The following is a 16,382-nucleotide window of genomic DNA, read 5'->3' on the forward strand; positions in this document are numbered from 1 at the left end:
ATTTAATAATCTTATATGGCAATCAATTTGTGCCCTTACATTATGTTAAGTGAGCTTGTGACAGTCCCTGTATTGGGCCATAATGGCAACGCTAAAAAAGATATTTTACAATAATTTTTAATTTAAATATAAGACATTGTAGATAAGGAACTAAAATTACTACTCATAGGAACATATATTCTAACTAAGCAAATGAGGGCTGTTTCTTCTTTATAACCACAAAGCACCCTCCATTTTCTATCACTAAATACTTTTTTAAATCAAGGCAATATTCTAATATGAACTCGGTTTTACTTATTCACATTATTACCTTTAAGAGAACTCAGGAGTATATGGATGTTGTACCCTCAACAAAATTCCTACAACTAGTAGAGACAGAGTTAATTCTATAAATATGCATAAAAAATTGAGACATACACATATTAATAAGTTAACAGGAGTCTGCAGCTAGGCCGGGAATAGAATTCAGGTTACATATTTTTAGACAAGTGCCTCTTTGATTTTCACACACAATATGATACTTGCCCATATGTTTTAAAAGGACACAGCTTTCAGCAACCAGCGTAGTAAGGAAGTGAATTTGAATAACCCTAGAACAGACTACAAATCTGTACGGCGTGAGTGTAAGGGAGGCTTGGAGTCTTCTCTTCAAGCTACCCTGGCATTCCTGAACTGTCTCTTCCTTTGCTAATCCCAGCTCTCCATTCCCTCTTACTCTAAGAAAACTCCTAGCTCTCAAGGACACATAGCATTAAGGATGCCAGCTGCTGTCACATGCCGGGTGCTGTGGCAAGCACTTGGCACAAGCTGTGTCAGTTGTGTGAGGCTTGTGACAATTCTGCGTGAGAAATGTTATGTCCAGTTTATAGATAAAGAAACCGAGGCTCTTTGGTTTAGCAAATGAAAAACGTTGAGTTCTTTCCCCGAGGCTAAGGAAAAGCTTATAGTGAAGGTTTTGTTGTTGTTGCTGCTGCTGCTGCTGTTATTATTTATGTTGGGGTTTATCCCACACTCCTCAACAAAGGGTGAGCGTAACTGAACGATGTTCAACAGTGACCACCTGTTTCCCTTCTGGTGCACAAACTCGAGCGTCAGAGAGGCAGTGTATGAAAAGGTCATCACTCTGTTATTTCTTACTTGCCTAAGCTGCCTGCTGCGGTTTCTCTTTAAGGGTGGTGTTCGTTGTCGCAATCTCACAGGTCTTTTGCAAGGATAAGAAGAGATAATAACACATGCAAATATTTAGTTTTGCAGGTGGCACATAAACATTGCATAACAAATGCCAACCACAGCCATTCTGAAAAAGCGGTTTGAGACACTGGACGAGACCAAGGCCTTCTCCACTCTAAGTCACATCAGGGGGGAGCATTCATGGAGCAGTCCCTGGTCACTTGCATGTCCTCAAATAGCATAAAACTATTTAACATGGGAGATTTGCTGCCCATCTTATCAGGGGCCCAAATTGGCTCCACCTCACAACCATCAGTATCTGCTATTATATTTTCTGAACTGAAAAAAAAATATATTGTAATATCTAACTCTCAAAACCACACCCCAAAAGGATGTTATCAGTACAGATAGGAAATAGATACAGAATTTGTCAACCATTCTGGATGATTTACAGATGAGAGGCGATGAAGCCATCACTAAGAGACCAGGTAACTGGCCGCAGAGTGCACACTTTCCCACCTTTATGGCAGTGTTTCTCACAGTCCTATGTTTTTTATTATTATATTCTCATCACCCTGCTTCAGAGAAAGCATCTTGAAATCAGTTTACTCCTCCCCACTCCCAGTCTTTTAGAGTCTTGGAGGTCTTTAGAATATTAGACAGGCAGCATCCAGGCTGTGCCTTTCATGAGTATAGAGGAAGATCTTTTTACCTGGCAGGACCTTGGCACCTTTCATGAGAGTAAAGGAAGTTCTTATTACCTGGCAGGACCTTTGCTTTGGAAATAAAGCAGGATGAGTTCCACAGCTGATCACTCCATTTGCTGCTGTGTGCTCCTTATGTCAAGTCAGCACATTACTAGTGTCCTTTGAGTATTAAAACTTGAAAAACAGTGACCATAAAATTTGATACCGCTCATTAAATTAAATGTAAAATGAAAATGTTGCATAAATAAAATTTAGTGCTAGCTCTTTTTAACGTGAAGGGTAATATATTTTAAATACTAGTATTTTAATGCTATGAAAAAAAATTCCAACATTAACAAGTCAGGCTCCTTGCATCTGCATCCTATGAACATCACTGTGCAAATTCTTCGGGAACAAGCTCTGCACATCTGCAAGTTACACTGAGCTTTCAGTCTCTTGTACCATGGAGAGCAAGATTTGTACCCAGTCTTCCAATTGTACTTAGAGCCTGTGCACATGTGGAAATATACAGAGAAAGAACCAGAACCAGAAAACATTAAACATTGTTCTCTCTCTCTCTCTCTCTCTCTCTCTCTCTCTCTCTCTCTCTCTCTGTCTCTCTCTGTCTCTCTCTCTGTCTCTCTGTCTGTCTCTCTCTCTGTCTATGTCTCTGTCTCTCTTTCTCTGTCTCTTTCTGTCTCTGTCTCTCTGTCTATCTCTCTGTCTCTGTCTGTCTCTCTGTGTGTGTGTGTGTGTGTGTGCGCACGTGTGTGTGTATATATGTGTCTCACAAGTGTTCAGGTTTGGTATTTGTTTGTTTTGTTGGTTGCTCAGTTTTGCTTTGTTTGTACAGTCTTATTTTAGATTTAGATTCCTTCTCCTTCTGCCCCAGTTTCCTGGGTGTTGGAGTTGTGAGTATACACCACCACACTAGGCTTTACCATATTCTTTATGAGACTCCCGGGGTTTAGGCTAATCTTCCTCTGTAAGTTAAAAGATAATGTCTCAGCACTGGAGAACTCAGCCCAGCCTACAGAGGCCTCCAATGTCTATTTACTCTATGACACTGGGTAAGTAGTGTCACTTTCAAGCATCCCCAAAATGGAAATCAGCATCTAAGATCCAATTCCACATTGCAGTGTGGTGGGTTAACACTCCATATGGCAGTCACCTGAACACACAGTTTTCAATGAACAACTAGTACATTTTGTTATCAGGGCTTCAAAAGTGAAATGCATTTAGAGTGGTTGCAGTGTTTAAATTTCATTTTCACTAATTCATTCTTATTATCTTACAAAGTTATCTTTCTGTGATGGATTTGGGGTAAATGTTCCTTCAGCACAAAGAATTGTGCGCTACAGGCATAAATGCTTCTTCAATAAGAGGAATTCGGGACTCTTCTTCAGTGCTGGATTCTCCAACATCCTTACCTATATTTAAAGACTTATTTATTTAATGTATATGAGTGCTTTATCTGCATGTACACCTGCATGCCAGAAGAGGGCATCAGATCACATTAGAGGTGGTTGTGAGCCACCATGTGGTTGCTGGGAATTGATCTCAAGACTTCTGGAAGAACAGGTGGGTGCTCTTAACCACAGCCACCTCTCCAGCACCCTAATCATATTTAGAGGGTCAGATTTCATCCTTTATTCTCAACCCTTAAGCACAAGCTCGTTACTGCTCCCTTAAGGTTGTGGTAATCATAATCACTTATTGATTTCACTGGCTGCACTAAAATCTGTCACCACGATCATAACCAATACGAGAACCGACAGCCTGATATATGAAATCTAACTAAACATAGAGTCACTCCCGCTTGCTTTCACAAGGCTGATATTACGGCATTTATCTCTTTGTCTGCTGATACCATACCAGGCTGCCTCTGACTGATTCCACTTCTGAGCACCATGCTTTTCTGAAGCTTTGGTAGCCCAAAGGCTGCACTTAATTATTATATGAAATGATAGGGACAGCATGTGTTCTTCTGGGATTCTATAATCTCAGGGATTCACAGTTGCTCATCTGGAATCAAGATCAGCCATCCCTGCAGTCCCATTTACGTCCTAGTGCTATGAGGTTTACCCTTAAGACCAAAATGGCCTTTGTTTGCTGAAATACCCAGATCCAGGCTAGTGCAGCTCACCCCTCAAGCTTCCAACAACTTTGAGCCCCATGAGTTGGGAGGTCCAGGGTCTGAATCATTGCCAACTAAATAGCAGTTTGCCTTCACCACTTCCTCTCACAAGCAAGCTCCAGCACTTCACTCGCCAATGGCCTTTGCCAAAGAATGAGCCTCTCATGAATGAATTCTGCCTCTCTGAAAACCCCGTTACTTATTGTAAACTTTGTGCTAACCTTAACATTTTCCACTCATCGCAGTTCGTTTTCGACTTAGCAACCCTGGCACTCCCCGACAAGCAGGATCATCATAATATTTAAGTAAGTGACCTTTCTTCATATGTCTCACCAATTTAACATCTGAACTTGTCAGTAATTCTTCTGGGGAGTTACTTGCGCTGATTTTCCGTCAGCACTTTTCTCTTTTTCTATGGCTGCTACCACGCAGCCAATATCTGAATGCCTGAGCCTGTCTATAGTGACAACTTCCCTGTGAGCTTCACTTTTATTTTACTGTCTGAAACTAAAACTCTATGCTTTCTAGAAGGAAGAGTTTGAGATGACTATGTCCTATGGTTCACTTTAGTCCTTTGTCCCAAGTGGGTATACCTTATCGCTTTCTGTGGACAAGGGCTCTCCAACATGCTCCTGTGCTCATTAGTATTGCTGCTGAACACTCCACTTATGCCAGGAAATAGTGTTTAGATGCATTCCGTCACCACAGCCATCCCAAGAGGGGCAGTATTATTATCATCCCCACTGTCCAGATGAAGCACTGAAAACCCAGAGACAACGAACTCTCCCCGGAGCCCAAGGCAGCCAGCTTGGAGCTCAGCTGGGTCAACAGTATCATGTACTGGGGTAATAGTTCCCTTTGGTTTCACACAAAGAGCTCCACATTTCTCCAGGTTTTTGTTTTTGTTTTTGTGGATAAGGAATGTATCTTTCCATCCGGTAACATTACCTCATCTGTCTTAGTAATAGTTTGGTTTATTTATTTATTTATTTATTTATTTATTTTCTCCCAGAGCTGAGGATGGAACCCAGGGCCTTGTGCTTGTAGGCAAGCGCTCTACCACTGAGCTAAATCCCCAAGCCCAGTTTGCTTTATCTTAAACCAAGGATTATCAGATTCATTCCACAGATATTCCAGCAGTGAATTTCCTCTTTCAGAGCCTCTCACATCACATTACTTCCTTATGTCAGTAATTCAGTTTCACTGTGTTTATTAATCATTTTCTAACTACCCTGGCCACTAGGTCATATGAGAGAGAGAGAGAGAGAGAGAGAGAGAGAGAGAGAGAGACTTACTACATAACCTAATGTATGCCTCTCAGAAGTATATTACATTTTGACAAATATCAAGAGGAGCATGTCCCTTTATCCCGATTACTTGTCTTATTGGAAACATTAAGAGAATGGACACTTACAAGGTTAATGTGGAACATGACTTTGGAATTCATTGAGCTCAGTACCTCCTTTAACCTCTCATAGAGAAATGTCCTACCTTTGGTTAATGGCCAGCTAGTTAAAATTTTTTATAGAAATGATTTTTGTAGATTATCAGTAGTTTCCATCTAAATTTATTTACATTAACCCCAATACTCTCCCACCACTATTTTCTTGAGTTAAACATAAAATACACCTGTTTTTAACAGTTTGTGCTTTGGGGGTGTAGCTGTTTCAGTTACACAACACACACACACACACATACATAAATACACACAAATACACACACACACACACACACACACACACACACACACACACACACACACGGGTCCAGAATAGATCAAAGACTAATTAGGCAGCACATCCCAGCAAGCACATATGATAGTAGTATATACAAAATATCTGTAGAATTTCTGATGAATAAAACTTTCTTAAAATGGCAAATATGGGCAGGAGGACAATAAGAACAATATGTACAGGTTCTAAAATTGTTCTCAACTATAGATGTGTGTCTGTTCAGAAGGAGATGCGCACAGCACTTTTTACTTTTACTTCTCCCCTTCCTGCTGTAATAGGTCTTTCTCATCCCAGTAACACTGTCTTTGATAAGGCCATGCAGCAGCCATCTTTAGTCCCTTAATTCGCTAATTTGCCTTACTGTTCTTTACCCTTGATAAAAAAAAATTATACTGCTTCAAATGGAAGCATAGGCTTAATAAAAGCCCCAACAATTATAAAGAAAAAGTTTTCAAAACCTAGAGTTTGCTGATTAAAAAAAATCTGCATGAGTAAGGTAAACTGGAAATCCTGGAAGGCAGAGGAAAAATTAAAAATTCTGGAAAATCTGCAGTGCTTCAAATGTCTTGTAGCTGTAATTATAACCAAGCTCACATCTTCCTCTACATCTGAAATTCATATTAAAATCAAAATTCAAAGATAATGTGGAATCTAAGCTCCATTGTACGTTATATGCTTTCATACGGAATTACAGGCTTGCAGACAGGAGCTGTGTGATGGAAAGGCACTAATTTAATGGAAAAATGATTATCTTAAACAAAAGACTCAGTTTCTTTCTTGTTCTTCCTCCTTTTAGAAATAATAACGCACCTCTCTAACAAGGGTTCACTCCACGTAAACATCCTAACATGGTGTGGTTCACCTGGGTCCTCCTGCCCTCATCCTCATGTGGAAGATGTGGGTAGCACTAAAGTGGACCACTTACATTTAAGATCTGTGGTTTAAAATATAGACATGGATATGTTTCAGAAAATGAGTCTGTTACTATCCAAATAAAATTACAAGAAGCGTCCTAGTCATTATAACTAGTCTAGGTGAACAGGCATTGTTAGAAAGTAGGGGGGAGAAGGCAGAAGTTTAAAAAAGAAATCCTGGGTCACTGATTGGAGTGCATAAGCCCTTAAGTGTTAATATGCATTTAAAATACCTGCTACATAAGTAGACCACTTTTTGGCTCTATTACCTTCCTAACCATGAAACTGAGATGATGTCCACTGTTATTCTTGTTTTATAATTTTGTTCTATTTTCATATTCATTCATATCTCACCTTCGTCTCAGTGTAGATTTGAGACCATTTCTAGAATGGAGGATAGGAGATGGGTGAATGGATAAAGTACTTGCCACACTAGCAAGGACTTGAGTTCAGTTCCCAACACACATGTGAAAACTGGGTGTGGCGATGTACTTGCCTGTAATCCCAGAGCTGAAGAGGTAGAGACAGGTGGATCCCTGTAACTCACTGATCAGACACTGTGCTGAATCGATGTGCTCCAGATGAAGAAAAACACCCTGTCTCAGAAAGTGAGGTGAAGCGTGACGGAGGAAGATGCCTGACGTAGACTTGTGGCCTCACACACAGGCACACATGTGCACAAGCATCTGTGTGCAGTGTACCTCTGCATGCAAGAATATGTACCTCATACGAGAGAGAGAGAGAGAGAGAGAGAGAGAGAGAGAGAGAGAGAGAGAGAGAGAGAGAGAATGAGAAAAGATTGTGTTAGAAAGTTAATTGAGAAAGTGGGGAAACATGAAAGCAAACAGAAAATGAATGCAGAAGGGCTAGCAGCTTGCACATTATATTTGTACTGTTTGCAGGCTATGACTGCAAATTCTTACTATAAATTGTGTCCATGGCATCAAGGATTAACCCCTTAGCAATGGAAAGCAGTAAAGAAAGCATTAAAGAGCGGGTGTGGTGGTGCACGCCTTTAATCCCAGCACTCGGAAGCAGAGGCAGGCTGATCTCTGTGAGTTCGAGGCTAGCCTGGTCTGCAAAGTAAGTCCAGGACAGCCAAGGTTACACAGAGAAACCCTGTCTTGACAAACAGAAAAGAAAGAAAGAAAGAATGAAAGAAAGAAAGAAAGAAAGAAAGACAGAAAGAAAGACAGAACGAAAACATAAAAGTCCCCAAATGCTTTAGGCACACAGGATAAGTCCAAGTCCTCTGATTATTTTACAGTTGTGCCTGCGGGGATATAATTTCTCAATAAAAGACCAAGCACCTAAAAGAGAAGGCTGGTAGGAATTGTTTAGAGATGGAATGCATCCAACTCATCGCCTACATTTTAAACTAAAAAAAAAAAAAAAAAAAAAAAAAAAAAATCTCACCCTTCGGTAAATTCTATCACTTAACAGAGGAAACAGTATCACTTTCCTAGCACCACCCTCATTAGCATGCGTAGAATCGTCACATGTAACCGAGGCTTTCAAATATTTGCTTTCGTTTGCTCGCCCCCTCCCAGACCACACAGGCAGTCTTGCGCGTCTTTCAAATGCGCATCCTTCTAATCCAAAATGAGCCTTAGTAATGTCGGAGATGGAGACGAGCGAGCGCCATGGCAACTGTGACAGAAGCCTCTGTGTAGACGCACGTTCCTCGAAGAATTGTGCTTGTTACTCACAATAATGCAGAGGACTTGCAGTAAAATTACCGTCTGCCTCTGGTAGGAGAAATGAGTATTTCCAAGAGCAGAAGGTTGTTTCCTAAGCGCCCTCCTTATGTCAATTGAGTTGTATTATTTAGCAACCAGGCTTCTGCCTTTTCAAAGCAAAGATTCAGGGCCTGAAGAGGCTTTACCTTCCTTTAGTGACATGGTTTAAATGACTGTGGTTTTCAAATGATATATATTTTTTAAAAGGCCCTAAGACAATTTTGTCACTACGTTTTGTAATTTCCCTTTTCACATATGAAGTAATTTTAGCCTTTTTAGAAAGCCCGCCGAGTTTCTATGGAAGACATTGCTACTACAGGCACTAAAATATCAGTCACCCTTACAGTTCAGAGAAAGAAAATCAAATTCTATTTTAGTGAAGTTTTCATAACAGCCTCTTGGTAATAATGTTGAAGAATCATGATATATTTAAGAGATATTAATTTCAGTAATAGTCATTTATCTTTGATGTCAGAGACAGACAAAGGCTTAGGGAATAGAAGACTTACGATGACATATTATAGACTCACTTTCCAGACCGTAGTTTTTTTTTTTTTTACTCTTCCTCTCAAATGACAGATAATGAAGCTTTATCAACTTCCTTTTATTAAAGCTAAAAATATATCCCTTAATAGGATCATAAACATTTAATGAAACTCACAGCTGTACTGAATTTTAAAATTAGGTGAGAATGGCCAAGTAGTTCATAGAAAAGTAAATCAGCATAATTCATACATTATAAGTTTACAGCCCTGCTTATTTTAATTTAATACATTCCTGGCTCTGACCTCTCTTTCTCTTGTCCAGACTCACATTACAAACTTCCAAAATGAACCTGTTATCCAAAAGTGAGTTCATTTTCTTTCTAAGCACACAAGACGAGTCAGTATAACGTGCTCAAATTTAAGAAGTTAGAAGAGGGTGCTGGACACTTTCTTCCTTTCTGCCTACTATTTTCTGAGAATAATTTTTTGAAACTCTTATTATCTCTCTGCCTTAAGTTGGGGTTTCCAGAAAAACACTCTGGGGGTGAGGATTCAAGTAAGTACAGCTTAGAAGAGGCAACCTCCAGTTTAAAAAAGGTGAGGAGGCAGCACTGCCATGCATGACAAACCACGGTCATGTTGAGTGTAACTTGGGCCCTATCCCAAAGGAGAGATCTGACAGCAGGCCTCTCTTGCTTAGCCAACATGGATGAGATATGTAAATCCTTGCCTCTGTCTGTGATTTGGTAAAAGTCGACTATGGTGGATACTAGTCCTCATGGTCATTATTATTATTATTATTATTATTATTATTATTATTATTATTGTCATTATTATTACTTTCTATTAACATATACATTTATATTATTGCACATATACACAATAAACTACATACAGCAAGAAGAACCACAAAGCAATGAGGAATTATATAAATGTTACATTCGTAGTGTCTTTGGCTGTTTGTATTTGGCAGCCTTGAAGAAAGCATCTTTCCTATTGTGGTGTGTCTAAAATTCTGAATGTAAATCAATATCTATCACATCTCACTATCATCAACTGAAAACTAACAAAGTAGAACCAGGTGGTTCTAAAAGCTTCAGCACAATTCCCCAGTATGGAGACAGTTTCAAAGTGGAAGAGGGAAGCATGTGAAAGGAGTCAGTGTGCCTGCAGATGAGAAAAGATGGAAACAGGTGTAGGAATGCACTGTGTATCTGTCTTCATCCAGGTCACTTTTTAAAAGTAATGCATAAGCAGGTAACTAGTCTTATTCTTTTTCTATTAATTCCCTCTTACATTATTCTGTTTTCCTTCCCTGTGTATCTTGAAGTTTGGGAAAATCAGCTGCTGACAGTAAAGTGCAACCATATGGGTTAAGGCAGCAGTTCCTCACCGTGCTGTGTTTCACACCTCAATAAAATGCTGTGTCCCCTTCTGGCCAGCTCAGAAGTTCAACAGCTTGAATGTGAGCCATTTCCCCAGTCCACTGTAGCTTCTTTATAGTTGGGATTTGGTGTAGGCTCATATGACAAAGAACACAAAATAGCAGTAGCCCTCCAGGCCCAGTTCTCCAGACCAGTGGAGGCAGCACAATGTATAGTTCTTTGCCAGGACCCAGTCTCTCACCAGCTTTATACTGTAAGAATGCTGATCCAAAAGCATCCATCACCTCCTCCCAAGCAGCAGGCATTCAGGAAAGTACAAAGATGAAGCGCGGGGCTTAAGCATGAGGCAGCTGCCCTCACCTTGTGTTTACAGTAGAGGATCCAGCTACTTAGATTAATGGTGGGGTTACCTGAAAACTCTATCACAGGCATACCCAGAGTCCTGTCTCTTAGGTGATTCTAAACCCAGCCAAGATGACAAGATTAATCATTGTAAGTCCACCCCTTTTCAAACTGACATCCAAACACATCATGCTTTAAATGCCTATTATTTTTTAATTTAAATATAATTATATAATTACTTCTTTTCCCTTTCCTTTTCCTTCCTCCAAATCTTCTTACATACCAACCCCCTGCTCTCTCTCAAATTCATGGCCTCTGTTTCTTTACATATGTGTGTGTGTGTGTGTGTGTGTGTGTGTGTGTGTGTGTGTATACATATATATGTGGAAGAAGAGATAGAACAGTTATAAGAGCCAGTGGTGACGGAAGATAACAAGCAAACAACTCTTTCCAGATACAAGACTGGTGCACATATGAACTCACAGAGTCTGTGGCAGCATGCACCTAGCCTGCAAGGTCTATGCCAGATGGGATCCCAGTGTTAAGAGGCAAAGTAGACATAAGCCCCATCCTTAACCCTGCTTGGATACTGGAGAAATAATCTAACAGAAAGACTAAGCCATGTAATATTGGTGTCAAAAAAGCTCAAAATCGTTTGCAGTGATATCATATATCACAATATATATAATGTATTGATCAAAGTTCACTCAGTAACTTAAACCTCATCTTTTTACAGTAGAAACCCCAGTAGCATATTAGTTTGTCTACTTTCTGATGCTGGGAGGAGCCATCCATTGCACTGGCAGACCTGCTTTCTTTCTTTTCTTTTCTTTCTTTCTTTCTTTTCTTTTCTTCTTTTTGTTTTCTTTTTTTGTTTGTTTGTTTTGTTTTTTTGTTTTGTTTTGTTTTGGTTTGGTTTTTTTTCGAGACAAGGTTTCTCTGTGTAGCCTTAGCTGTCTTAGACTCGCACTGTAGACCAGGCTGGCCTTGACTCACAGGGATCCACCTGCCTCTGCCTCCTGATTGCTGGGATTAAAGGCAAGTGCCACCACCGCCCGGCCAGACCTGCTTTCTAACAGCAAGTCTTCCCCTTAGACTCTCTATAAGTTTGTGCATGTTCTCAAATACTATATGTCTGTAAGTGGTGTTCTAATGTGTTCACCATCAGACTCTCACTGCAGATTTGAACACTCTGTTTTGCTATACAAATGGACTTACCATGGGCTGATTCTTCACAGTCAGAGCTTACAGAATGACTAGATATGGAAGTGGCCCTCATGAAGAAACAGCTTTTTCAGGGGATACTAAGGTTTCCTTCCTGTGGAATGTAAATAGAGAAAAATAACTTTGTTGGGCTAGCTGTGAGACAGCTCAGTGGTTAAAGGCGTTTCCTTCCACATAACGGGAGGAAAGAACAAACTCCCACAAACTGTCCCCTGACCACACAAACATAAACACACACAGTAAATAAATGTGATTATTTAACAGAAAATCACCCAACTGACCAAGAAGCTCCCTTCCTGCTGGCTCGCTTTCATGGTACCACGAGGTGCATTGCAGGCTGCTGGGAGAGTGGAGTCATCAAGAGTCCTAGCAGCAATAGACCCTATGAACTATGAAAACAACCAGAGTGATGGTGACAGGGAGAGGAAGAGCCAGCGTCCTTGACATTTCATGGAAATATATGGACATCACAAACTGGATTCAGTAGAATATATATTCCCAGCTCCCTCCCATACATGGATGGGACACTAATTGTGGAGGGAATGGAAAGATGGATGGGTGGATCTGGAAGGCATTAAGAGGAGAAGGATGAGAGGAGACAGACTATGATCAGAATACATTGTAGGATATGTGAAATTTTCCATTAATTTATTAAAAAATATTCTTACAAAGAAAATAACTTTGGAATGAGCTCCTGTTGGGAGACAGTGATTGCAGCAATGTATGCACCACTATTTTCGATGGGAAGATAAAATGTTCCAGAAGAGGTAGTTCCATCCTGCTTCTTGGAATGTGGAAACTCTACTTGACCTCAGAACTAATCTTAGTGGGAAACAATCAGTTATTTCAGGAAAAAAAGAAAAAAGATTAGCACTGTAGTTTCTGGTGACTCACTAAGCGGTTGGACTTGCCCAAACTGGTTCTGGCTGTTCCCTTCCCTGCATCAGGCAGCAAAATCAAAGCTGCTCCTGATTTTTAATATGTTCTAAAACTTCTATTTTTTTCCAGTTGCTGAGATAGATTTTTATTCTTTCATTTCTAATTTTGTCTGAGAACAACGTCTACATAGTTACAATTCGCGCACGCTCAGGTTAGGTATAAACACTCCACTGGTGCTTTCCACAATCAATTTCATAGGACCTCAAAAGAGAAACAACCTTCACAAGGTTCCTGAGAAAATTAATTTTTTAAGCCTTCCACATATTTCACCGTATTTCCATAATCTTGTTAAAAAGTCCCACTTACCTTACTTAAATTATTTCTTTTCTCTCCAGTGCAAATAAACCTTTAAAAGCACATGTCCAGCTAGGACAAGTTGTGAACAATTGAGCTTATTGTATCATTTTTCACTGCTCAATGCATTATGATAAATCTTTGGTCACTAGAGAAAGAGATTAATAGCACAACAAATTATGTGCAGAGGCGCTCTATTCGACGGACCTTCTCATACTGGAAGAGTGCTGTCATGAAAAAAAGTCACAGGTCCCAAAATAGAAGCATAGACTCTTATCTACAAAAGAATAGAAGAAGAAGAAGAAAGAAGAAGAAGAAGAAGAAGAAGAAGAAGAAGAAGAAGAAGAAGAAGAAGAAGAAGAAGAAGGAGAAGAAGAGCCCTAGCCAACTGTCATTTAGTCTAACTATATAGGTGATGGGGTGATTTAATGAGCCTGTAGTTCTCATAGTCTGGAATCTGTAAGGTCTAAGATTAAGCAACCATAGACCCAACATGATCATGGCCTTTTCTAAATTCAGCAGATAATTTTCTCATTGCTCTACACATGAAGGGAAGGGAAGGAGAGACATATGGTCTTTCGTGCCTTCCCTAATGACACTAGGGTTCCGTATCATAACCTGCTTACTGTCAGTGGTCTAATGCTTACGTCACACTGGAGGACAGAAGTGAGTACATGTATTTAGTGTGTGGTGAACACCAGTTTGTCCTTTCTGGTGTCTGTCCCTGCGTCAATTTAGAACCTCAGCTAAACCACATTAAAATTCAGGATTATGTCAAATACTCAAAGATACTTCAAACCTCAGTGTTGATCTGCGTGCCTAAAGCAGATGGGATAGTTTCTCAGAGGCCTGGCACAGAGTCACCTGAAGAGAACTCCAAGGCTCTTCACAGCTTCAAAACAAGCACAAGGCCCACATGAATAGCATAGAATATAGGCTAAGGTCTAAAAGTATTTTTTTTTAATTGTATCATCTCATGAGAAACTTATACATCATTCTCTCATTCTAGTTATGTTCCCCTTTCAGGCCCAACATTCATTATTTAAATCTTTTGTTTTTGTTTAAAATAAGTTTTGCCCCCAGCCTGGAGTGGTGGCACATGCCTTTAGTCCCAGAACTCAGGGAGGCAGAGGCAAGCGGATCTCTGTGAGTTCGAGGCCAGTCTGATCTACAAACAGAGTCCAGGACAGCCAAGGTTACACAGAGAAACCTTGTCTCAAAAACCCAAAACATAGAAACAAAAGTTTGCCGATCTCCACCCATTCTAGAGTTTTGTTGCTCTACTGTTGACCCTTTTTTAAAATATAGTTTATTCCACCAATTCGTTTATTTGTTCATCATTTTCTACTTAAACTCATTTTTCCAATCTCTTTTTGTTTTCTCTAGGATATACAGAGTACACAAGAGTTAAAGATAGTTAAGATGATAGTATACTGTTATGAAAAATTACTAATTTCTAAAGCTATACAGCCATTGAAACTCCAGTTCTAATTATTGCAATTTATGCCATTATTTGGAATTCAGGTTTTTAGTTAACTAACACAGAGAGTTTTCCACCTCAACTATTTTGTAAATTATCTACATTTTGGCTTGGAAGTCCATTCTATATGATATCAATTTTTTTGTTATAAGCAAATATTTCTTCTAAGCCTAATAGGTATATTATTTCACACAAAAAAATCTATTGAAAGAATGCATATTTCCTGCATGTTTGAGAGCCTTGCATTGACCAGTAGGCCAAGGTTTTAAATGTTTCATTCACACTTACTTTACCATTATGTTTCTGGGGTGTTTGACATTATTATTTTTCAAGGAAAGCCTTTAAATTTTGAATTCTCACATATTCTTATAAATTGCCTGTTCTTACTCTGTAGTAATTGATAATAATATTGGTTCATGTCAACAGACTGAGAAGAGTTTCATGTGTTTGGTAAGTTATTTTATAATTTTATATGTGCTACTAAATACAATATGGTCCCTATGTCACATTATATTTGATAAACATACAATATTTCATTTTTCCTTCCTTTTAAAATTATTTTATTTTTTTATTTTTGATACAGGGTTTCTCTCTGTAGCCTTGGCTGTCCTGGACCCACTTTGTAGACCAGGCTGGCCTCGATCTGCCTGCCTCTGCCTCCCGAGTGCTGGGATTAAAGGTATGAACCACCACGCCTCCCTGTGGTATCTCATTTTCAATTCATATATATTCTGTGAACACCCTGTTAATGTAGCTGGGCTTTAATAAATAGGAAATCTGGGAATCCTTTTCCTTTAAAAAAATAATATAATAGCAGCATATTTTATGAAAAGGATACATAGTGGAGTTGGATCTTTTTTCTATCATATTATTTAAATTTTGTTTGCCACACACTTCCTTCACTTTTTTTTTTTTCAGGATTTTTTTCTTCTAAAGAGCTGATTTTGACCCTTTTTTCTTCCCATAACTTGTTTAAAGATTTACTTATATTTTGAAAAACTGTGTTTGATTAGGTTAATAGTATATGCAATCATACTTATAAGGTGAGCTTAACTAAATGATTCATACTGTTCCTAGTGATAGGTTGCTAGGCAACTATATATGTACTAAATGCTGTCTCTTCTTAATGTACTGACGCAGAGTGATCACTAGTTATGCAGTTTAACACAAAAGTCCAAGGAACCTTTGTGAAAATGCATAATATGCACCACTGTTTTCATATACATGCACAGATATTTACTTCAAGAGGTAAAGAAATATGGATAAAATATCTCTTCAAATAAACATCTGAAACTGATAACAATGATCGCCTTGAAGGAAAGACATATGTGTGGAATGATAATAGGTAGAAAACACTGTTCTTTTAGTATCTTCCATACAATACGTACATGTGTGTGTAATATGAACATGTACATGTGTTTTGCATTAATCAGTACCTCTCATCCAAAAAATGATCAAGGAACTTAAAATGTTTTAATCCCAGTTTCCTTGCTTTTAGAGCCTTCGACTTGAATATACTAATTAAATTTGCTACTTAACTGACAACCGAAAGGCCCCCAGGAGCACTCAGCATGTTCTTCCATAAGCAAGCTGGCCCATAACTGGTCTGGACCCTGGGCCAAGCTGCTTTAGTGCCTGCTCTGCTCTGGATATCTCTGATCTTCCTCAAACTTGTGGGTGCCAGAAACATATTCTTCTCATAGCGAAAAACAAAGGGAGAGCAAGAGAAAAAAACGCAGAAGTTTTGTAAGTCTCAAGCCTTTTGTCTCAGCACATCTGTCAACACCCCATTGACCAAAGCCAGTTGCTAATCCAAGTGCAACCTCAGTGAAGTAAATCAGTTTTCCCCCATGG

This window comes from Acomys russatus, chromosome 12 (genome assembly GCF_903995435.1).
Source record: "Acomys russatus chromosome 12, mAcoRus1.1, whole genome shotgun sequence".
Lineage (NCBI taxonomy): Eukaryota > Metazoa > Chordata > Mammalia > Rodentia > Muridae > Acomys > Acomys russatus.